Below are 23,126 nucleotides of genomic sequence, written 5' to 3'. Positions count from 1 at the left end.
GGTGTTTGTTCCGCTATGGAAGGGTGTTTCTTCCGTGTATGCAAAATGTGAAAGGGGCCTCTTCCGCTATGCCGTTTTTAGGGAAGGGTGTTTCTTCCGAAGGGAGTTTATTCCGGGATTCCCCGTTTCCCCTGTGATTTTGAAATGCGGTATTTCTAAAGCCTCTTTGCGTTGCAAATAGACTTAAAACTAGGCAACCATGACGCATTGAAGAAAAACCTTTTGACCACTGTAGAGGCCATATTTATGACTCGAGCTTGATGAAACTTGGTCAGTATGTTTATATTGACAATGTCTAGACCAAGTGTACATCTGAGTCGGATGCGTGAAAAGTCTGGTCAGAATGTTTATCTCGATGCTAAATAGGCATATTGATTTTGGTCAATTTTTGTCAAAACACATATTGTCTGGTCAAGTCTTCAGAAATAGATGCCCGTGAACTCAGGTCAACGCTCAACGGCCACCATGCTCTACTTTTTATGAATCCTTTATACCATGAACTTGTCAGTAAAATGTTTCTATGTTTTGAAGATTACCGGTATATTTGCTTATAACGCGGTCTTATTTTAAAACGTGTTACTGGTGATGTAAGGATGTAGCAAAACCTGCATTTACAGGGTGCAGAATCAACGGGGTTTCCTGGGTTTTACACCAGGGCTGGACAGAATGTAAAGACACCGTTAAGAACTTGATTTTTGCGAATATCTCAATTTATTGAAATACATTTGCAAAAACATTAAGTGCATATTAGACAGTTTTTCTTGCAGTTTGTGTCGATATCTTAATGTATAAAAATAAATCATTGAATACGTCAGAAATCGGTGACAAAAATTGTTCGTGGAGAACACACAATAACAAACAAAGTTCATTTCTGTTTTCATCGCGATTTATCTTTGTTGAATATTTTCTAATACAACGCTTGCAAATGTTCGTGAAATACAATTTTACAGCGCGCCACCACAGGTGGTTAGCGTGTTGCTATTATATTAATTAGTGAAAACATCATTTTGAATGATAAATAATCATATTATAACGAAAAATTAACTTTTCTGAAAAAAATTCACTATCAAATATATATATATATAACAAGGTATGTAACTCAAAATCACCCCAAAACGGGGTGCATCGCTTTGAACAGCCATATCTTCATCAATTGTGCAGCGATTTTCACGATCTTTGTCTTATTCAACGCAGAAATGAATTTCCTTTCTGGAAATGTATTTGTCTTGCAATATTTTTACAAATGCTGGGTCAACTTTTAAGAAATAACACGATACACAACTCGCATGACCCTTATATTTATATAGTAAAAAAAGCTAAAACAATCATGAATTAAGATCATGTAACATGCGAGACAACTCTTCTAAATATTGCATTTAAGTTAACAGTAGTTTCTCCCCTTTGACTATGAATGTTTTCATAATAATACAGTGTATTTTCTAGAGGGCACATTTCTTTTCTGATCTTCATGAAACTTGGTCAGAAGCTTTGCGCCAATGATATCTCGGTCGAGTTCGAAACTGGGTCATGCCGGGTAAAAACTAGGTCACTAGGTCAACAAAAAGAAAAACCTTGCAAACACTGTAGAAGTCACATTTCATGCCCAATCTTCATGAAACTGTCAAAATGTTTGTTTTAATGATATGTTGGTTGAGCTCAAAAGTGGTTCTGGTCTGTTGAAAAACATGGCCGCCAGTGGGCGGGACAGTTTTTATGCTCCCCCAAAATTTATTTTGGGGGGAGCATATAGTCGCCGCTTCGTCTGTGCGTCCGTCCGTCCGTGCACAATTTTTGTCCGGGCTATTTCTCAGCAACTAATGACCGGAATTAAATGAAACTTTATGGGAAGCTTCACTACGAAGAGGAGATGTGCATATTATCAGATGGTTCTGGTCGGATGATTTTTCACAGAGTTATGGCCCTTTGAAATTTTCCATTAACTGTACATATAGCGCACTTCTTGTCCGGGCTATTTCTCAGCAACTAATGACCGGAATTCAATGAAACTTTATGGGAAGCTTCACTACCAAGAGGGGATGTGCATAATATCAGTGGGTTCTGGTCGGATGATTTTTCACAGAGAAATGGCTTTCTGATATTTTCTATGAAAAAAATTCTTGTCCCCCCAACTTCGGTGCCCTCAAGACGTTTCCTTTTATCGGAATATATAGTTCAATATTGTGACAAAAAAAAAACGTTTGGGGAGCATCACCCGTCTCCGACGGTTTCTTGTCCTTATTTTGCTTTAGAGCTACCTTGTAAACACTCTAGAGGCCACATTTTTTGTCCGATCTTTATAAAACTTGGTCAGAAGATTTGTCCCAATGACATCTCGATGGAGTTGGAAACTGGGTCATGCTGGGTCAAAAACTAGGTCACTAGGTAAATAAAAACACCTTGTAAACACTGTAGAAGTAACATTTCATGCCATCTTCATGTAACTTTGTCAAATTGTTTGTCTTAATGATATGTTGGTTGAGTTCAAAAGTGGTTCTGGTCCTGTTGAAAAACATGGCCGCCAGTGGGCGGGGCAGTTTTCCTTATTTGGCTATAGAGAAACCTTGTAAACACACTAGAAGTCACAATTTTTGCCCAATCATCATGAAAGTTGGACAAAACATTGGTTTTATTGATATCTCGGACTGGTTTGAAAATGGTCCAGATCGTGAAAAACATGGCCGCCAGTTGGCGGGGCATTTTTCTCTATATGTACATAGTGAAAACATGTGAACACTCTAGAAGTCACATTTTTGGCCCAATTTTCATGAAATTTGGTCAGAACATTTGTTTCTTTGATACGAGAGTTGAGTTAAAAAATGGTTGCGGTCAGTTGAATAACATGGCTGCCGGGGGCAGTTTTCTTATATTTATATAGTAAAAAAGCTTGTGAACACTCTAGAAGTCACACTTTTTGCCAAATCATCATGAAACTTGGTGAAATGATTGGTTTTATATATATCTCAAATGAGTCTGTAAATGGTCCCGATCGGTAAAAAAACATGGCTACCAGGGGGGGGGTTCTTTATGTGACTAGAGAAAAACCTTGTGATCGAACACTATAGAAGTCTCATTTTTTGCCTAATCATCGTGAAACTTAGTCAATACATTGTTTTTATTGATTTCTCGGACAAGTTGGAAAATGGCTCAGATCGGTGAAAATATATGTCGGTTTTGTAATAGTTAAACAACAAAATGAATCAAATAGGTTTACATTCTCATTCTTTTGTCTGCTTTCGCTCCTAGTAAATTGATTGTGACAATTATTGGCATACGTTTGTATAATGTCCTTTGGCATGCATACAAACTTTCAACATTTTAAAGAAACGGGCGGTTTTCAACACTTATAAGACATCATGAAAGCGCGTCATCATGAGGCTAAATATACCATAGTTATGTATATGTATTGCTTTAAGTATTTGCTTTCACGACTGGAATATAAATAATTTAAATTATAAACGAATTCGTAGATCAATATTTGCACGATAAAACGAAATTCAATCCGGTTATTTACAGCCCTATACGCTTTAAAACCCATTGATTGATCTATGTTACATAACATTTGTTGAAAAAATACATCGTACTATTTAGCTCACCTGATTGCTCAGGTGAGGTTTTAGAATTGGTTTTTGTCCGCCGTCCGTTCGTCCACATTTGGTTTGTAAACACTCTAGCATTCACACTTCTCAAGCATTGTTTATGAAAGTTGCTGAAAGATCTCGGTCAAGTTTGATAATGAACAAAATCACATAATTAATGCCATAATTATTGCTCTTAGATTGTCCAATTTTTTATTATATTATACAAAATCCTTGTTAACACTCTTCAGCTCACAATTTTGTTTCAGATGTATTGAATCTTGGTCAAAATATTTATTTTTGTAAGCAAAGTTTGATGTTTGGTAAGGGGGTCAACTCAAAATATAGGTCACCAGGTAAAATCTTACAAAAACAAAAACACTCCATTCGCCAGAGTTTTTGTTCAATAATGATGAAACTTGACCAGGATGTTTGTCTGGACAATATCTAGATCAAGTTTGACGTTTGGTTAAGATTAAATGAACCGACTCCTCTCAGGTGAGCGAACTAGGGCCATCTTGGCCCTCTTGTTTAAAATTGTACTCTTGTTTTTTTACTGGAGATTTTTAGGTCAAATGTTTAAAATGTAAAAAATGTTTATAAATATAAAAAGCATTTAATGACATGCTTCAATACATGCCAAAATCTGTTGGACGGCCCCTAAAAGTAATTCTGATGTATTTTACATTGCCATAAGCAACATGAAAATGTGTCTTTTATGCACTTGATTTAATTCTTAAGAATAAATGTATTAAAGGGTTATTTGAAAAAACATTTACTGGCGTGTTAAAATCCATTCGTGACCTACTGCATCCTGTTTATGGAATCGTAGTCACAACAGCAAGGAAGCGCGAAAAAAATGCAACATTGAAAACATGGCTTCCTTTTAGTTTCCTTATATGACAAAATAATATAACGTTAATATTTCTATGTAGATGATCTAGCAAAGTCCGGAACACACATCTGATTTGTTCAAGAACATTGCCACTACGAGGAGGTTTAAATCACAAAACTTTATAGAATTATCACCCGTTTTGACTTGAATTTTCTTAAAAAAACACAGTCAGTTCACGAAAAGAACTAATACAATAGTTCATCATCAGCGACCTGTTCCCATGTGAGCTTTTTGAAGAGTTGTTGTCTTTAACGCTCAAATCGTGGGACAGCTTTTGTTCGCACACATTCACTTTGACAGATCTGCTAATGTCGGGGCTAAATTTTGTCCTTCATTCCAGAGACCTCACTGTTCAATCCAAATTAACAAATTTCATCTTTACTAATTAATTGATTTACCCTAACTAAAATGTATGGAAATACGTCTTGTAATCATTACTTAATTCCGAATTAGACAAGCACTGTTTCAAAGGCGCGAAAATGATAAAATAAATGAAGACAACTGCAAATATACAATCATTCGCATAGCCCTCCAATGCCCCGATACTGTGTTCCTTAATGCTATGATATAAATGCCGGATAAAGATCTCTTTTTGTTGTCCACAGGCAAATTGTAATCTAGTGCCCATAATGCTCTTCTTCCTAGTACATCAAACGCCCTGCCAAAATGCGAATTAATGTATTAATAAATTCGTTTGGCACTAAATAATATATGTTTATGCCCCCGGTAGGGTGGCATATAGCAGTTGAACTGTCCGTCAGTCAGTATGTCAGTCAGTCCGTCCGTCCGTCCGAAAAAAACTTTAACATTGGCCATAACTTTTTCAATATTCAAGAAAGCAACTTTATATTTGGCATGCATGTGAAAAATTAAAAGTAAAAAGTCTAATCAAAGACATAATATGAGCGACTGAACCGGCAAATTTTCGCCTATGATTACCACTTGATTACACAAAAAACAAATGACAAATACACGAAAGCATTTTTATATATTTTATTTGTTTCAATCAATCTCAACTTCAAACAATCATTGTAACAACAAAAATAATTCATTAAGTAATTTATTTATTCGACAACGGCGAAGCGGGTTTTCTCTTCGTCTTTGGCTTTTGGAGTCGCAGACTCGCACAAGTTCAATCGGGTATCCTCGGACAATTCCGCCACAACGGCGAGACGGTGTGGTGTAGCCCGCTGTCCGAAGCGTTTAGATTGGCACAAGTTAGCAGAAGTGTAATGGCGGACAGTCACGTGACTGACAATATGGCGGCCAATCTCCACGCAGAGTTGTCGTTCCTTGCTTTCACATACAACTCTGCGAAAGGCTCAGCACGCCATTTTGTCTATAAAATAGTTAAAACCGAACACACGCATTCAATGTATATTTGATTGGATATTTAAGATCGCATGCATTAAATTAAGAAATATGACTTTTAAATGTACGATTAATCGTGCAAAAACTTGCGAGTTTTAATGCAACTCTTTGGAACTATTTTTTTGCCCATTTACGCAGATGGAATCATTCCATGCACTACACAAATGTAAACAATTGAACATACTTTTTTATTGAGTGACGTTAGGAATTGCTTCGACGTGTGTATGTATGTTGGTTTCTTAACATAAAAAACATATCAATTTTATATAATAATTAATTAAGACTGATATAAGATATCATGGTATGAGATGGTTTTCTTTAATGCAGTGAATGCAATGTAACCGTCGTGCAAGAGATTGTTTAGTATAATGTAACCTCAATGATGAACGCTTGGAATGATCATGACATGAATGAGACGCTTTCATAACAATAGTCCGTTCTGAGCCCAACACAGAGCAATCTCCACGCAGAATTGTCGTTCCTTGGTCTTGCATACAACTCTGCGAAAGGCTCAGCCCTCCATTTTGTCTATAAAATAGATAAAACCGAACAAACGCATTCAACGTATATTTGATTAGATATTTAAGATAGCATGCATTAAATTAAGAAATATGACTTTTAAATGTACGATAAATCGTGCAAAAACATGCGAGTTTTAATGCAACTCTTTGGAACTAATTTATTGCCCATTTACGCAGATGGAATCATTCCACGCACTTCACAAATGTAAACAATTGAACATATTTTTTTTTGAGTGACGTTAGGAATTGCTTCGACGTGTGTAAGTATGTTGGTTTCTTAACATAAAAAAAAACATATCAATTTTATAATAATGAATTAAGACTGATATACGATATCATGGTATGAGATGGTTTTATTTAATGCAGTGAATGCAATGTAACCGTCGTGCAAGAGAATGTTTAGTATTCTGTAACCTCAATGATGAACGCTTGGAATGATCATGACATAAATGAGACGCTTTCATAACAATAGTCCGTTCTGAGCCCAACACAGAGGTGAATGTAATGTAACCGTCGTGCAAGAGATTGAACACAGAGGTGAATGTAATGTTACCGTCGTGCAAGAGATTGAACACAGAGGTGAATGTAATGTGACCGTCGTGCAAGAGATTGTATGGCGGCGGTCAATTTATCGAATCTGGAACGGTCTTTAGGCTACAATATACTAAAATATTTTGGAGTGCAATGCTATACTCTCTAAAAACACGAACATCATTTATAAGAAGACACAATTCTCTGTAGGGGCACTTGCCATGGCTTTATTTTAGAATGTTTCTTTGTGCATGTGGTAGGGAAAACATTGATGTTTAACAGAAATTCACTCTTTTGCTTGAAGGTTGGAGACTACATGAGACTTTGACAGATGGCGGGAAACGTTTCGCAACTGGTACGAAGCCGGTAAATAGATGGCCATAAAACAGTGACCGCTGATTCGCGTCGAGTTCTTTCTTGCATAACGTATGACCCCCCTTTTTATTGTTTAAATCATTGCGGCTTGGAATGCTCTTTAAGAAAAGGTATGGTCATGGGGATTTCTATGCGCAAAAGTTTGACTTTATTTTTTGTTAAAGTTATTGCTTTCACATTGAATTTGTGTAGGAAATCTTTTAGTATATTGTGACCTATTTTGTTGGTGATAATGATCGGATAATGGTCTCACACGGTCATACTAAATACCACTATGGACCACTAAGGACCGCTAATGAGCTGAGCAAAAATAGGGCAGAGGATATTGCTGGGTCCGTGTATATTCCGTCTTTTCCTTTTCCGTTTTAAATTTGACACTATGAAAAGCAAAAATCAACGTATATTAGTTCACATTCCGATTTCCATTAAAACTAAACAAACACAAAAAGCAAAAAACAAATTTGAGTTCTTTGCATCGTTTTTCGGTGTACTAATAACAAAACAAAACACTAAACTTATTTCCCTATTCATATTTCGTTTCAATTTTAATTATACAAAAATCAATACATGAAAATTGAAACACAGTGCCCATGTGGTGCCTGTTTCCATTTACCGTTCTTGAATTGATAAAACGATATACGGAAAACGAGGGGCGCTCCGCTGTTTTGTGGAGATAAGTCGTGAGTGATCTTTTTGCGCAGTTTTCTTCGTTAGAACTTATTATTTTTGAATACATAAATGTAGAAAATTATAGAAGAAGAATAGTCGAGTATTGGTACAGCTTTTGTTGGCTTCTTTAATAGGAAAATAAATAGATCAAGTAACATTAAATTGCGATACAAATGTACATGTCTGCTTTTGTTTAAATCATTGGATTTGAGTACATGTAGAACATGCATTTCGATAATCATGGCACAATAAATATCTTTTTTAAAGAGGCCTTTTCCACAGTTCTGCATATTTTGAAGTTTGTCATTAAATGCTTTCTAACGATAAATGTAAAAATTTGCTCTAAAAAGCTTCAGTAAAAAATCAAGAATAAAATTTAAAAAAGTAACCCTCAACAGGGCTCCAAACACTGACCCATTGAGTCATGGCGTAAAAAGTTCCCGACTTAGACCCCTCGACCATTCTTCCGCATACAATGTCAATTGTATTTTATACTATATATAAGCAATCATCATAGTTTCACAAAATATAGCGACAACAACAGAACTCTCCAAATTATTCAATCGTTTCGCGTTGCAACGCTTTATACTTTTCAGGTTTTCAAATCGTCAAAAGATGCATATAATAGCTATATTAGAGCATGATAAATGTTCAGTTTTACTGTTTCTTCACAAATATCATCACTTAATCGAAAATTTGCGAATCCGATACAACTTTAAAAAAAACGTGAAAAGATCCCTTTAAGCATAGATTTTCTCTTTAAGTAATTAAAACAATTGAATTATTTACTGCAATTTATTAATAAATGTTTAACAAATGAAAAAAGCCCCACATTGCTAAACATATAAATTAAATAAGTATGGTGAACAATTCCCCTGAGAGCATAGATTGCCTCGTGAAGCCCTGTCACAGCACGGCGTGTGTCGTCATGGTGGACTCTCGTATCTCGCAGGTCTGGCATCCAACCAGTGATCTGCAACAAGTTGCAAATATAGGGTGCGACGCTGGGTCTGAATTTGACACTAAATAGTGTTATAAAGTTCAAAGCATAGGTTTTAATAAATTATTTGAAACTCTTCAAGTTACAACTATGACATTGTTACAAATAATTATTTTTGTTAATAAGTTTTTTCCACTTTTCGAATGACTGTTTAAATGAACTGGATGTGTATAAAAGGAATGAAATAATACAGTTTTCGACTATTGCATGTACTTAAACAGATCACGCAAGCCAACACTTGCTTGAAGGCGCGTTCCGCGTTCACGGCCACAACCACCTTGAAGAACTAATCAATAAAAAGCTCATATATATCATTGACTCATCAAATCACACACGTATAGTTACATATATACAAGCTTTTCCATAATGGTATTCGAATTTCATTTTAGGAGATAACCAGGGTCTAAACGGAACGTTTCAACGCGTGCAAGTAATTTCTATAGGCCTGACGCATGCTATTCGCCTTCTTTATGAAACGTAACGTTTAAAGACATTTTTTTAGCGGCGTTATAATCACTGGAAGGTAAATATTTTGTTAGCATTTAATAACTTAATTTTGAGCGCTCTTTCCAGAACATTAAATATGTTGTTTAATTTTTTTGAATGTCGCTACTATTTCTTTAAGAGTACGGGACATACGGACCTACTGTAAGCGGGACAAGGTTAGCAAGGTTATCAGGAACATGCGAATTTTTCATTTTGTAAAACATAATGAGTTTGTGTTTATTTCGCCTAGATTCTAAAGATTTCCAACCGATTTCTGATTGAAGTATTTCAATAGATACTAGTTTTGTTGTGCCAGTAGCAATACTTGCTGCTTCGTGTTGAATTTTTTCGAGCTCATATTTTTAGGCCTGTGTGCAATTGTCGAATAGGATGTCACCGTATTCGAGGATTTGGCAGTAGTATAAAAACAAGTCTTTCAGCGCCATTTTCGTATGTGCCATTAGTTGCGGTGAGGGCCTTATTGATTTTTTTAAATAAATATATAATCAAAACGTTTTTGAAATAATTTATTATCGCACGGTTTATTAAATAATGTAAACTGCAGATTTGCTTTTATCAATTTATTGGTTGATGTCTTGTCCGTCAATTGCAACTGAATAAATAACCTTTCGTAGCAAAATTAATAAGCGTAACTTACTGAAATAAACATGAACACGACATAAGTCTCGAGCTGTTAAATTAAAGGAAATGAAAATCCTTAAACATTATATTGTAACATATATGGAGTGCTCTGTTAAAAATAGGTATAATGCTTGTGCATAAAGTGTCGTCCCTTATTTGCCTGTGAGGTCTGCACAGGCTCATCAGAGACAACACTTTCGTTTTAACGGATTTTTTTGTTTCAAGATAGTCTCTTCTTAGCACAAATCCAGTTAAGGCGGAAAGTGTCGTCCCTGATTAGCCTGTTCGGACTGCACAGGCTGATCTGGAACGACACTTTACGCACATGCATTAAACCCCCTTTTCACGAAGCACGGCTCATATATTGTGTCCAGTATCTATTTTTAGATTATTATCTGTCGGATGCAAATAAAAGACGAACCTAAATCTTAATTACTACTGACCAGACAGATCCGTGAGGCTTCGCATTTTGGAAAATCATACGTTTTGATAAAAGGGAATTATTGCTTCGTGTTCGAATGGTTCTCCGTAGTTTTTTTACTGCCCAAAATGCATTTGTGGTGCGTGACAAAATACACTTAATAGAAGACTTTCCTCTAAGACAGAGATTCCATTACGCTGTCTTACCACAATATCTTTTAACGTTATTAATACGTAGAAAAAAGATTTACGTGACAAATATTGCAGTCCTGATCACCACTGCGCTGTTATTTCATACGAGTGAATTTTAGCAGACATTGCTTTAGTTGTCATTAACAGTAGAATAGTGTAGATGTTCAGAAACGTTGTCCGGTAGCTTTACTTGATAGATTGCAAAACCCAATCACTGTCTGCACGGAGTTGATAAAGTACAGTGGGGCATGCATGCACACAGTTTTGGGCTTAAGTATTGAATACACATTTCTATAAAACGATATAAACATATGAATGTAAACACAACTATTATTAGAATTTATGCAAATGATTATGTAACATCACATGTATATTTGTCAATGAGAACCAATATAATAACATAATTATGTGTCTTTTATCTGATAAAAACAATTGTTTGGGAGCTACTGTAACTTAGTCCCGTCGTAAATGGTGTACTTTTTTATTCATGCAGCGATATCAGGGCAATATCAAAGATGTACAATAACGAGTTTTATAGCTATGAATTAATCATTCCTCACATAATATGTAAAGTTCGAAAGAAACGCACCGAAATAGAGTAGTATTTGCATGTTTTTAACATTTGCAAACATGGACGAGAGAGTACAAATTGTAGTAGAGGCTGTAGAACACAAAATCAGTCTTAACCAGTACAAAATTAGAACCGATTTGAAACTTAGATTTTCTGAAAGGTTATAGCTTGTAGATTCTGAAATCACAAAGTTCCCCAAAATTCCCAGAATCCAAGATGCCATCCAAGATGGCCGCCGTAAGTTAAGATCAGGGGTAAAATCAGAAATATCACTTTTTGAAAGATATGATTAGTAATAGTATTATAAATACTCTTGTAACTTATTGACATTACAATAGCAAATTGTATCATCTGTCTTTAACATACTTGAGGTCAAGGTCAAGGGCATATTAAAGGTCAAAGGTCAAATTTTGAAGAAAATTACCCATTTTACCACAAAGAAGTTACGTTTGCAAGAGGAAATGGTGCATTCTGATATAATAATCTTTACGGTAGTAGAATACAAGTAAAACTTGTTTCTCTGCTGAAGGTAAAGCAATATCTGGTTACCAAGGTTACAGTCAGAATGGCTTTCAAGATGGTCACCATCAACTATGTGGAAATAGCGGAAACTCGTAAATTTGACTCCTCGAAAACTATGATTGAGAATGGAAACATAGATACTTCTGTAATTAATTAACATTAGATCAACACATTTAATCATTTTTAATTGTCATACTTGAGGTCAAGATCAAATTGAAGGTCACAATATCAATTTTGGAAGGCAAATGGCTGTTTTATCACAAAGAAGTTGCGTTTTAAAGAGTATGGTGTACATTCTGAAGAACATATCATATTAATACTGTTGTAGAGAACAAGTAAACTTGTTTTGTTTTCTGATTAATCAATCTCTGGTTATCAAAGACAGCAGCCGATTGGAACTTTATGAAAACGGGTCATGTTTAAGGGCACCGGTTTTCAACAGAAAATATCTCCGGAACCCTTTTATCAGAATATGAACTTGTATAAAATGACTACACATGGAATAAAGTATGTCTACTTTATTTTGACACATGTGATATATTCAGATAACATATCTGCATTAAAAAACTACTCTAAAATACAACAGGTACTTTTGTTTAAAAACAACCTGCCGTTAAATATAACAATACCCCACCCACTTACATAAAAGTCGAGACTTCTTTTTTTCTGAGAATTTCTCTCAAAACTTTGTGATAAATGATCAGTTAAAAACGTCATGTTAATAACATTTCAATATTGATCCCATCTATATCAGAAAAAAACTATACAGTGTTAAGTTTCAAATCTACATAATCAATTTCATACATAATTTACGTTACATAAATACACCTAACATACGTAACATTATACAAATAAAAAAAAAGCAAAACACATGCATTTCTAAGGAAAATAGATAAATTCTTTTCAATATCCCACTTCTTTTGTTCTGAATTTATATTTTTATAACAATACTGAGTACCAAATCAAATAACATCAAATCTAAATTTTCATATAATGTTACGTTTCTTCAAGTTCTTCAGTTTCAACCTGTGCACTATTAGAGCACCCCGTGCCTTTACAGTCTCTACAAGCAGAATAACACATAAGTCCATGTTTTCTGCAGGAGCATCTCTTTGTTTCACAGTTTGTTTTACAATAACATATAATTATTTTCAACAACCTTTCAGTTGCAGCAGGTAGATCAGTCTTTATTGGAACAGATGTGTCACTAACTTTACACCAACCCCACTCTAGAGGGTTTGTGTCATGTCCAATCCAAGTTTGTACTTGACGATACAGTCTAAAGCTGTGGTATTTTCCAGCTGCTTGCGTTGGGGGTAAAGTTTTAACTTGTACAACACATGTATCTGTTGCTGTTTTAGTAATGAATTTTCTGTACCTTAAGCTATCTAATTTTTCATTCTTTTTACGATTATACACGCATTTAAATGATTGTTCCCCAGCATTTTCTATTTCAAATTGATAAAAATTCTGACTAATAAAACATTTGTCTGCGATTTAATTTGAGTATCCGTCATCATTTATTTGAAAACTACCCCTTTACCAATATTGAATATGCGTGATGTTGTATCACATCCACTGAAAGCATGCACGAATGGCAAGAGTCTGCAATTGTTTATGGCTTATACATTTTGGGTCCTTTTTATATCCCATATCTTTTTCTTTTTCAAGCAATTCTTCGGGTCTGACGTGAAATACATGTTATTTCCATTTTGGTCAGTATGATAACATAATAAAATCAACAAATCTGTGTCCTCACCTACTACGACTGTTGGCACATTTAAGGCATACTTTACGGCGGTTTCAACTATCAGTACGTCTGCATCACTTTTGGCATTGACAACACGTATTTCTTTTTCTCCATGTGTTTACATAGTAGATTAATGAATCTCTGTTTGTTTTCAACATAAGACAAAACAGACATTTTCTTAGTCTTGAAGCGAGTTTTGTCATCAAGTTTTATTTCTGCTCCTATAATACCTTTATTTCTCCTCTCGTGTGTCACATTTTTTATTGAAGCACCGCCAGCATATCCATCAAATACAACACATGCCCTACCATAATGCCTTAATACATAGTCTGTATAGTGCAAACAAATATTGTGTTAAATGCCTCTCCACAGGTTCATGGAATATTTTTTATTAATGAGCCGCTATCCAACACGTTTTGTAAATTGTCATCTAAAATTTCATCTTCACCACATACCCCTTGTTCCCATATGGAATTTGCCAGTAATTATTTATTTGCTTCGCGAAATAAGCCCGTTGGTTCGAATAAATATGATGGCTTACCAGAAAGTTCGTATTTAAACATACTTTCTACATCATTTAGAGGGCTTCAGCTACAGTTATAAGCCTTTGGAATAAAAGTTGTGGATCAACGTTTAACTCTTCACCATTAACATTTACACTGTCTTTTGTACCCATTGTTATAACTTGATTTTTCCTCTTAAAACTGAAGTCTGATATTTTCTGATCCTTCATGGCTGTAATATATTGTGTCCCACTTCTTTTGCAATATCTGCATTTACATTTTTGTCTAATAAAATACCTGTTCCAATGTTTCTCAAATGAGATTCTTCTGAAAAGGGATTCCTTTCATTCAGAAATATTTCAAGCGTGTTTCTGTCGTTTATGTCTCGTTTGATTCTCGCTTCTTTCACTTGTCTCCACTTTCTGATCGGTAAAATCTTGCATTGCACGATTTATTTCAGCTGTTGCAGGAACAGATAGTTACCAATGTGCTCTCTGAGCTCCGTCATACCGCGTCCTCGCGTCAACCCCCCCCCCCCACACAAATGTAATGCTTCGCATTAACACCTGTTCAATCACTAGATCTGTCGAAAGACCTCTCCAATAGCGATTATATCTTCGAACCACATGATATCCATAAAAAAATGCTTCATGGACTTTGAGATTACTGTCTGGTAAAGCTAACATCTGCTGAAGATATACATATGCTGACGAAGGGTTGTTGTTTAAGTCTTGGGGATCAGTCTGTGGTCCTTTCATGTTTGCAAACAATACAGATTGCAGTGCATCGTCTACAAGGAAATGGCCTCTTACTGCCCTATTAACAGCTTTTTAACTTAGCATGATGACCTACTGTATTCTCTGCATATATAGTCTCTCAAAGTTCTTTCAGACCTGAGTTTTCTATTCTCTCCCAATGCAGCCTTGGAAGCTCACCTCAGTGTGAAACCCGCCTAACCTTAACACAACAGATTTAAATTTGCTTTCAGCTGGCTCATTTGTAACTATGCTTCAGCTTGGCTCATTTGTAACTATGCAAAGAGCTTTCAAGTACAAAGATTGGTCAAAAGAACATTATTGCTTTTGAAACTCTAAAGGAGTATGTGCTTAGAAAGTATACTTTATTCTATGATATGTTTTAAAGGGTAATGATCTCTGATAGACTAATGTTGTTTATATCTTGACTCTTTATGATGCAAGTTTAAGTAAGTGTATTTGCAATTGAAATGTACGGGAAATATATATAAAACGATAAATTTCAAGCAATAAAAGATTGTTTAATTGTATGCCGTAAAAAATAACGGTAACCGACCCACTTCTACAATAACATACCTGAAACGTTGTACATACCTGAATTCAGTTAAGAATATTAAAGTTTGAAACTTTAATTTTGACATTATGCTATATATATTCTAATGATAATTTCCACTTCAAAATGGAGTGAATATTAGTATATAATATAAGAAAAGGTCATTTGAAGGCACATTTTAGACACGTTGGACGCCATTTTGGACGCCATTTTGGATTTTCAAGTTGATCAAACAAACGATAAGTGCAAACATGTTATGTTTGACATTACGTGAATGTAGGCAACAATTTCCACAATAAAATACTGAAAATTGTTTACATAATTTTTAAAAAAGCCTTTTTTTAGGTAAATGTACGCCATTTTGGACCCCATTTTGGACGCCATATTGGTTATTTTAGTACGAAAACAAGCGATTTGTAAAAGTTTGCTATTATATCCTTATTTCAAAAGATTTAGGCACAAAAAGAGTTATACTTTCAAAGAAATAATCTTATAAGTGCTCATAGTATCAAAATAGCCGCCATCTTGGACGCCATCTTTGACGCCATCTTGGATTCTGAGGTTTCCCGGATGGGAATATTTGGGAACTTTGTGATTTCAGAATCTTCAAGCTATAACATTTCAGTAAATATAAGTTTTAAATCTGTTCCAATTTTGTCCGGGTATACCCTTTCACAGCCTCTACTATTGTAATGTCTTATTTATATTGTTGCTACGTCACGTCATACGATTAAAGCCATATAAAATGTGTTTACTGTAACTCACAACAATTATGTTGATGCCTATTTCAATTCTTGTACAAGATAAGTATTGATGCAAAGCATCAAAGGGCGTCGGGAATTTCAGTGTAAAAGGCACTCAGTGACGTTACATGGAACGAATTTTTTTCTACTGTAAATATTAATATATTGGCCGATTATTTTAAACAAAATAGTAAAAGATACTGGTGTAACCATTATCTATAATTTTGTGTAATAACCCCCAAATTACCAATTTTTATGATGTTGTGTTATAATCCTCAAATAACCATTATCTATGATTTTGTGATGCAACCCCCAAATATTTCATAGTTCATTTTATTTACATTGGTTTCCTTTTTTATTGGCATCCGTGTGCAGTTTTCATTAATGGAACAGAACTGTGTAGGTTTAAAAAAATCTTCTTCATCTTGTAAGCGTAATTGTCCCCTACCGGTTTCACTGGAGGGGTCCTATGGTTTGCGCTCTGTGTGTCTGTGAGTCTGTGAGTCTGTCACACATTTCTGGATCCTGCGATAACTTTAAAAGTTCTTCATATTTTTTCATGAAGCTTGAACATGGATAGATGGCAATATGGACATTATGCACGTCATTTCATTTTGTTCCTACGTCAAAAATTCTGGTTGCTATGGCAACAAATAGACTAGAAATACTGCTGAAAATGGTGGTTTTCTGGATCCTGCGATAACTTTAAAAGTTCTTAATATTTATTTATGAAACTTGCAACATGGATAGATGGCAATATGGACATTATTCATGTCATTTCATTTTGTTCCTACGTCATAAATTGTGGTTGCTATGGTAACCAAAAAAATATTCTGAAAATGGTGGAATTTCTGACAATGGGGGAGCCGGTAGGGGACCATATTGCTTGACAATAGCCTTGTTTAATATTTTTCTCAACTTCAAGGGGAGATGATTCTGAACTTATTCTTACGGTGCTCATTTACGATAGGGGTTGATTACTTATTGATATGAAAACACTGTAAAAGTTTGAAAAAAAATGAATGAAAACTGTTAATTGCATAAAGAAGCTGCATTTCACACACTTTGAAATTCAGTTAAAGATCATAATAGATTTATTGCTCCGATATTCATCATTTTCAAAAGGGATCGAGTAATACTGATATAAAACACTTAACAAGTTTGGAAAGATTCAGACGAAAGTTGTGAAATCTTTTAAACAAATGGAAATTGTTTATTTTGTCAAATTTAATAGAAAAAAAAATGGACTTATTGTACCGATGTTTCTCATTTTAAATGAGGTAAAAATGCTCATTGATATGAAGACACTGTAAGTTTGGAAAGAATCTGATGAAAAATGTTGACATAATCACCTAACCAATCAGTTTTTCACTTTTATTTTTAAATTCAAAGAGACATAATTCTAGACTTATGGTCCGATATTGCTCATAAAGAGTTTGGGTTGGGTCCTTATTGATAAAAAAACCTGTGCAAGTTTGGGAACAATCGGATGAAAATTTTGGACTTCGAACAACGATTTCAAATTTTCTCAAATTTTAAGGAAGATAACTATGGACGTAATGGTCGGATAATGCTAAAGGGCCCATACCACTTGGATAGTAATACGTGTCGCGCTTCGCGCTCTATATGTGATACTTAAAAAAAAACTCCGAGGAGTGCTTGACTCTAGGGAAACGGGTTGCTGAGACACAGCTCCTCCTTGATAAGCGGCTGCTTCCTTTATCTCAACTCATTGTTACAATCAATAATACGTGTCGCGCTTCGCGCTCTATATGTGGTAGGGATAGTACTTAGGGCCTATGATAGAAAACCATAAAAATACATGGATAATAGATGTGTTGTTTTCATTTTGTTAATATAAAAACACGTTTATTTTTTTGTAAGATATTTAAGTGATGTAAGAAATTTTAAGGAAGATAACTATGGACGTAATGGTCAGATAATTCTAAAGGGCCCATACCACCTGGATAGTAATACGTGTCGCGCTTTGAGCGCTATATGTGACTCTTAAAAAAACAACTCCGAGGAGTGCTTGACTCTAGGGGAACGGGTTGCTGGGACACAGCTCCTCCTTGATAAGCGGCTGCTTCCTTTATCGCAACTCATTGTTACAATCAATAATACGTGTCGCGCTTTACGCTCTATATGTGGTAGGGATAGTATTAGGGCCTATGATAGAAAACCATAAAAATACATGGATAATAGATGTGTTGTTTTCATTTATTTGTTAATATAAAAACACGTTTATTTTTTTGTAAGATATTTAAGTGATGTAAAAAATTTTAATTAACGTTGTCACCACGCGGCATCCATTAATTTTAATAAAAATGTCCAATTGCAGTAAAATTGATTTTAAAATGTCTTCATTATATAAAGCTTTATTATATTTATTAACCTGACTGAACAAAATTGTCAGCCGCCGAACTGTTCCAGTCGTGCCGGAACCCGGGATTGAACCGGGGGCCTTAAGATGATTGTTGCGTAAACAACTTCAGTCTAACGCTCTCCCATCTGAGCTATACAGGCTGACATCATTTATGTACTGCTATTTGGTGAAGTTGTGTATAGCGATCGTTATTATATGTCTATTAATAAACTAATACATTGTACGTTTTCGTACCACTACGCCTTCCAATGAACTTGCTTGCGCGATAGGTCGTCAGATATCGCACTACATTGATTCTCCACTAAATAAACAAATTAGAAAAACCACAAAATAAATATATTTTGATTATGTTTTGTTTTTATACAAAACCAGAAAGTTTCGCGTATTTGCCCAGTCCCTGTGATCTTTCCCCTGTGATCAGTTGTGGATCAGTTATTAATTAAAACAATTAGCTTTGCATTATTGGCAATAAATGTTGTAATAAATGTAATAGGCACAAATGCAGTACTTTGTTACACTAATTTACAAAAAAAATTACCACTATGCAAGATATTCTTAAAGCAAAAATATATACATTGATCCGTAAAATAACTTCTCCTCCCATAAGCGAAAAAAAATGCATTACATACTAGTCGCCGCTCTCCAGAGCGACGCCAATCATTGTATGTTAATAGTAAATGAACAGAAAAACTACGTGGATTAAAACAACATTTTCTTTCCTGATAAATATTTCTGGAGTTTCATGGCTTGCTATATTTATTTTACTCCTTAGACTAAGTGTTTAGATGTGCTAACATATGGCTAAATACACATTCACTAATCCATAATTAAGAGAGTATTCACATAATCTGTAAACCCACTTAAATGTTTGAAATAAAGTAACACATAACCTCAAACAAAAAATATTCTTTGATTAACACTCCTTTATGGCATCAGCATGTACCTTAATATAACCAATATAAAACGTATTTTAATTGCATCTTAGAATTGTCTGTTCGCGTGAATCAGACATATGATATGAATTAAATTTAAATATATTTTAATCGAAAGACGCATCTTTACAACACACAAATGCGGCCAACATACACAATTATACATTTCTTAAACCCAGTACTTTTTATGATTTTACCGATTATAAAAAACATAGAAGAATGAAATCAAGAATAGTAGTTCCGAAGAAGTATTACTAGATAATAAACAAACGTCTAGTTTTATACAACTGCTAATATGTTGTTGCCAGTCACGTACTATACTTATATACTGTTAAGAAGTCTGCATTTGTCGGTGCAAATTCGTTCATAAGACACATAGACACTGTTTGGCTCTGCAACACATTCATGTAAATCAGTTTCTGTTTTAATGTGTTCATTATGAATCACAATGAAGTGAACAATATTTGATTGATGGTACCATTATCGGAGTATGTTAGAACGTTTAAGCCCATGACTTAAACTTTCAATTAACTTTATGTTTGCTAACTCAGAACTTTAAACTTTTATAAGCATAAGCTGTAAAGATTGTCCTGTTTTAATGTTTTTTTCTGTCTAATGCGACAATATCATTCTTAAATTTTAACCTCTTTACTACGCTGCTCTGCGCTTAAGAAATGATTAAAGCTCTAATTGAGCGTACACGAATCTTTGCATGCTAATGAGTCATATCGTAACGATATATTACAAGAGTAAAAATGCCCCTTGTAGACGTATGCTTTGTATTTATTCCTTAATGCTAAAGCACATGCCATATGAAATCATTGAAACATATTTATGAATAAAAGAAACCGGCAATTGCCACTGTGATTTATTGTGTTGTTACATTAACAACATGAAATTATTACTTTTCGGGATTTGCAGTGTATAATGCAATAGCTCGATTTTAAATGTTACAGCTATAAATAGGTTTTCTGAAAAATAATATAATAATATCAATCTTTATGTCATTTGTTACATTACGGCTTGAAGGTTATGATGTTTCGCACATAACTAGAAATGAGCATTAATTTCATAATCTATGTTTATATGTTAAAAGCATTATATTGTAAGAAATCGTTTTTATATAATAATATATGTAGTTATTCGCATGGCTCTTTCCGTTTTATTCGTTAATATCCACTTGCTTCTGGTCAAACAGACGAGAATGAAATGCAATTTAGAAGCATTGTTTCACGAAAAGTGACACCAAATGTGATGTAGGTCCATATTTTTGTCATCGTGATCAAATACAATCAAAACTAAGGCAATCGTCTAGAGACGGTATTACAACTGTCGTAAGAACAATCATCAATATTTAACATCGTGTCATATATATATATACAATAACTCTGTTACTTTTCTCAAAACAGATAAGACGTTGATCAATCAAAATCTATACTAACATTTAAGAAGAAGTAGTAACAGAAAATAAATAAAATAATACCGAATAATTGCTGTACCGCAGAAACAATACGTGTACCCTGTTGAAAAACGCCCATTAGTATGTGAATATTTGTTATTACGACAAATAGCAACAACTGTATGCTTAATGATTAAGATTTTAAATGCTTTTAATTTCGATTTTCTCGGTTATATTCTTGTTTTTACGTGGATGAAATTTTGACTTTGAAATCGTATTATACTTGCATGAAAGAATTAGTAAGTTAATACGCGATATAAGCGCTTTGATGGTCTCAGTTTAGTTTAAACCTATTTATTTAAGCTCGATTGCATCAAAAGCCTAAGGCTGGGCCTAGAATCAGTACTTGGTGTCTTTGTGGGGAGATCTTAAGAATGATCTCACGGGGGAGGGGGGTCGAACCCGTGGTCTCCCGGTACACCACGGCGACCTGTTGGTTTTCGAATGTTTGTATCACAATAACAAGTGTTTGTCCTAGCCAAACAATATATTTTAAGCATCAGTTAAGTAAATTAATAAAATCGCGAATCATCAATTAAGACACAATGGAATCCAAACATACAACATACACACATCCACGTGCTTTGTAACACATCAAGTAATGATTAAATACTTATCTAGAAGAGCAAGACTTAGCGGAAACATAAACTGTTGACCGGACTAAACTGTTTTTACATAACAAGAAAGCATGTATCTGACATTTAAAATGATATATTGTACCAACCTGTATATAAAATTATCTTTATGTTTAAAATTATTCGAACACTCATTTACTGTTTAAATCATCTATTCTATGATCTTTCCTATCATTGTTATGACGAGTACTGTATATGTTTTTAAAACTGTTGAAAAACACATGCTAAAAATTTCATGCATTATATTCATATCATAATTCGCACTAAACGAACATGCACACAGTAGTCTTGAATTATAAGTTAAATAAACATTTGCAATATTTTTCCTTTTAGCATCGTTGTTATTTGTCTATACATTAAAATTAATACACATTTGATTAAATAAAGACCGCAGAACCAAAGGCCTCACAGGAATACGTGTTTATGTGCTCTTACACATGGGCTAAATAAACTGTCAATACCACTTACATGAAAGAGGGAGTGCAGATTTTGTAAACCTATTTGCAAGTGTGAAATAACATATCACAGACTCAGTTATACAAATAGATGTTGATGTTGATCCCTATATTGTTTATCGGCCGGTAGCTGAACATATATACGAGCAAAAGTCGTTTGATTGCATTTCATATTTAGAATTTTCCATGAACATGTTTTGATGGAAAGATACGCACACACTAATGAAATATCCACTAAAACCCCTCCTGACGTTATCGATTTATGACAAGTCTTGTTTAATATATTAATACATTTTGTTCTTGCCCGATGCACCCCATAGGAAAATACACTTTAACATACTAACCATTGTCATGTATTATGCAGACATATACACAAACCATTGCTTTATTTCTTAACATAATTCCTTACAGCGTAAATGATTAAGTTATTGAACGTCTAATACTTGTTTGCATAAAATAGTTTATAGTGGTTTATATGCTTTATACATCTGATTCACGTGCGACATTACTAACATGGTTAACCAAAGAATAAAAGACCAATTTGTCCAGGAATGGTGCAATACTTTAGCTTTACAGTCCCAAATGGAATTCTACTAAACTTTATAAAGCTTCCAATATGAACAATAGCTTGCTTGTATATCTTATGAAAAGTCAAGAATCCAAATGAGCTTATTTCGATTTAGTTCCCATTGTCTTAAAATAGAAGTTGGCAGATATAGTAAGTTGTTCCGAGTAGAACGTACGTGCAAACTCTGTAACCGGAATGTTTGTGAATCCGAATATCACTTTGTATTATGTTGTGTTTATAACGAGTGTATAACGATAAACGTATAAAATATAATATCCGGACATCATGACCTACCATTAGAAAATGCAATGATGTCTTGTACTAATGATCTTAAGCTCAAAACATTGCAAATTGTTTGGTCGAAGCGTTCAAGCATATAGGTGAGAGTTTAAGTATCCCAGCTGTTATATACTTGAATGCAAACAAACACAACTGTATTTAACAGTCACACATATGATTTGTTATTTTTGTCATATTTGCCAATCTTTAATTTGTATTATTATATGATTCCCTGTATTGGCCCTATTTCTTGTATATATATGTACTTCATCAAAGGCAGAATGCCGAATTGCAAATAAACTTTGGAAAAAAAAACGTGAACTATTCGATACATATCC

The sequence above is a fragment of the Dreissena polymorpha genome, chromosome 4, assembly GCF_020536995.1.
Source record: "Dreissena polymorpha isolate Duluth1 chromosome 4, UMN_Dpol_1.0, whole genome shotgun sequence".
Taxonomy (NCBI): Eukaryota; Metazoa; Mollusca; class Bivalvia; order Myida; family Dreissenidae; genus Dreissena; species Dreissena polymorpha.
Note: the sequence above shows the minus strand (reverse complement) of the source record.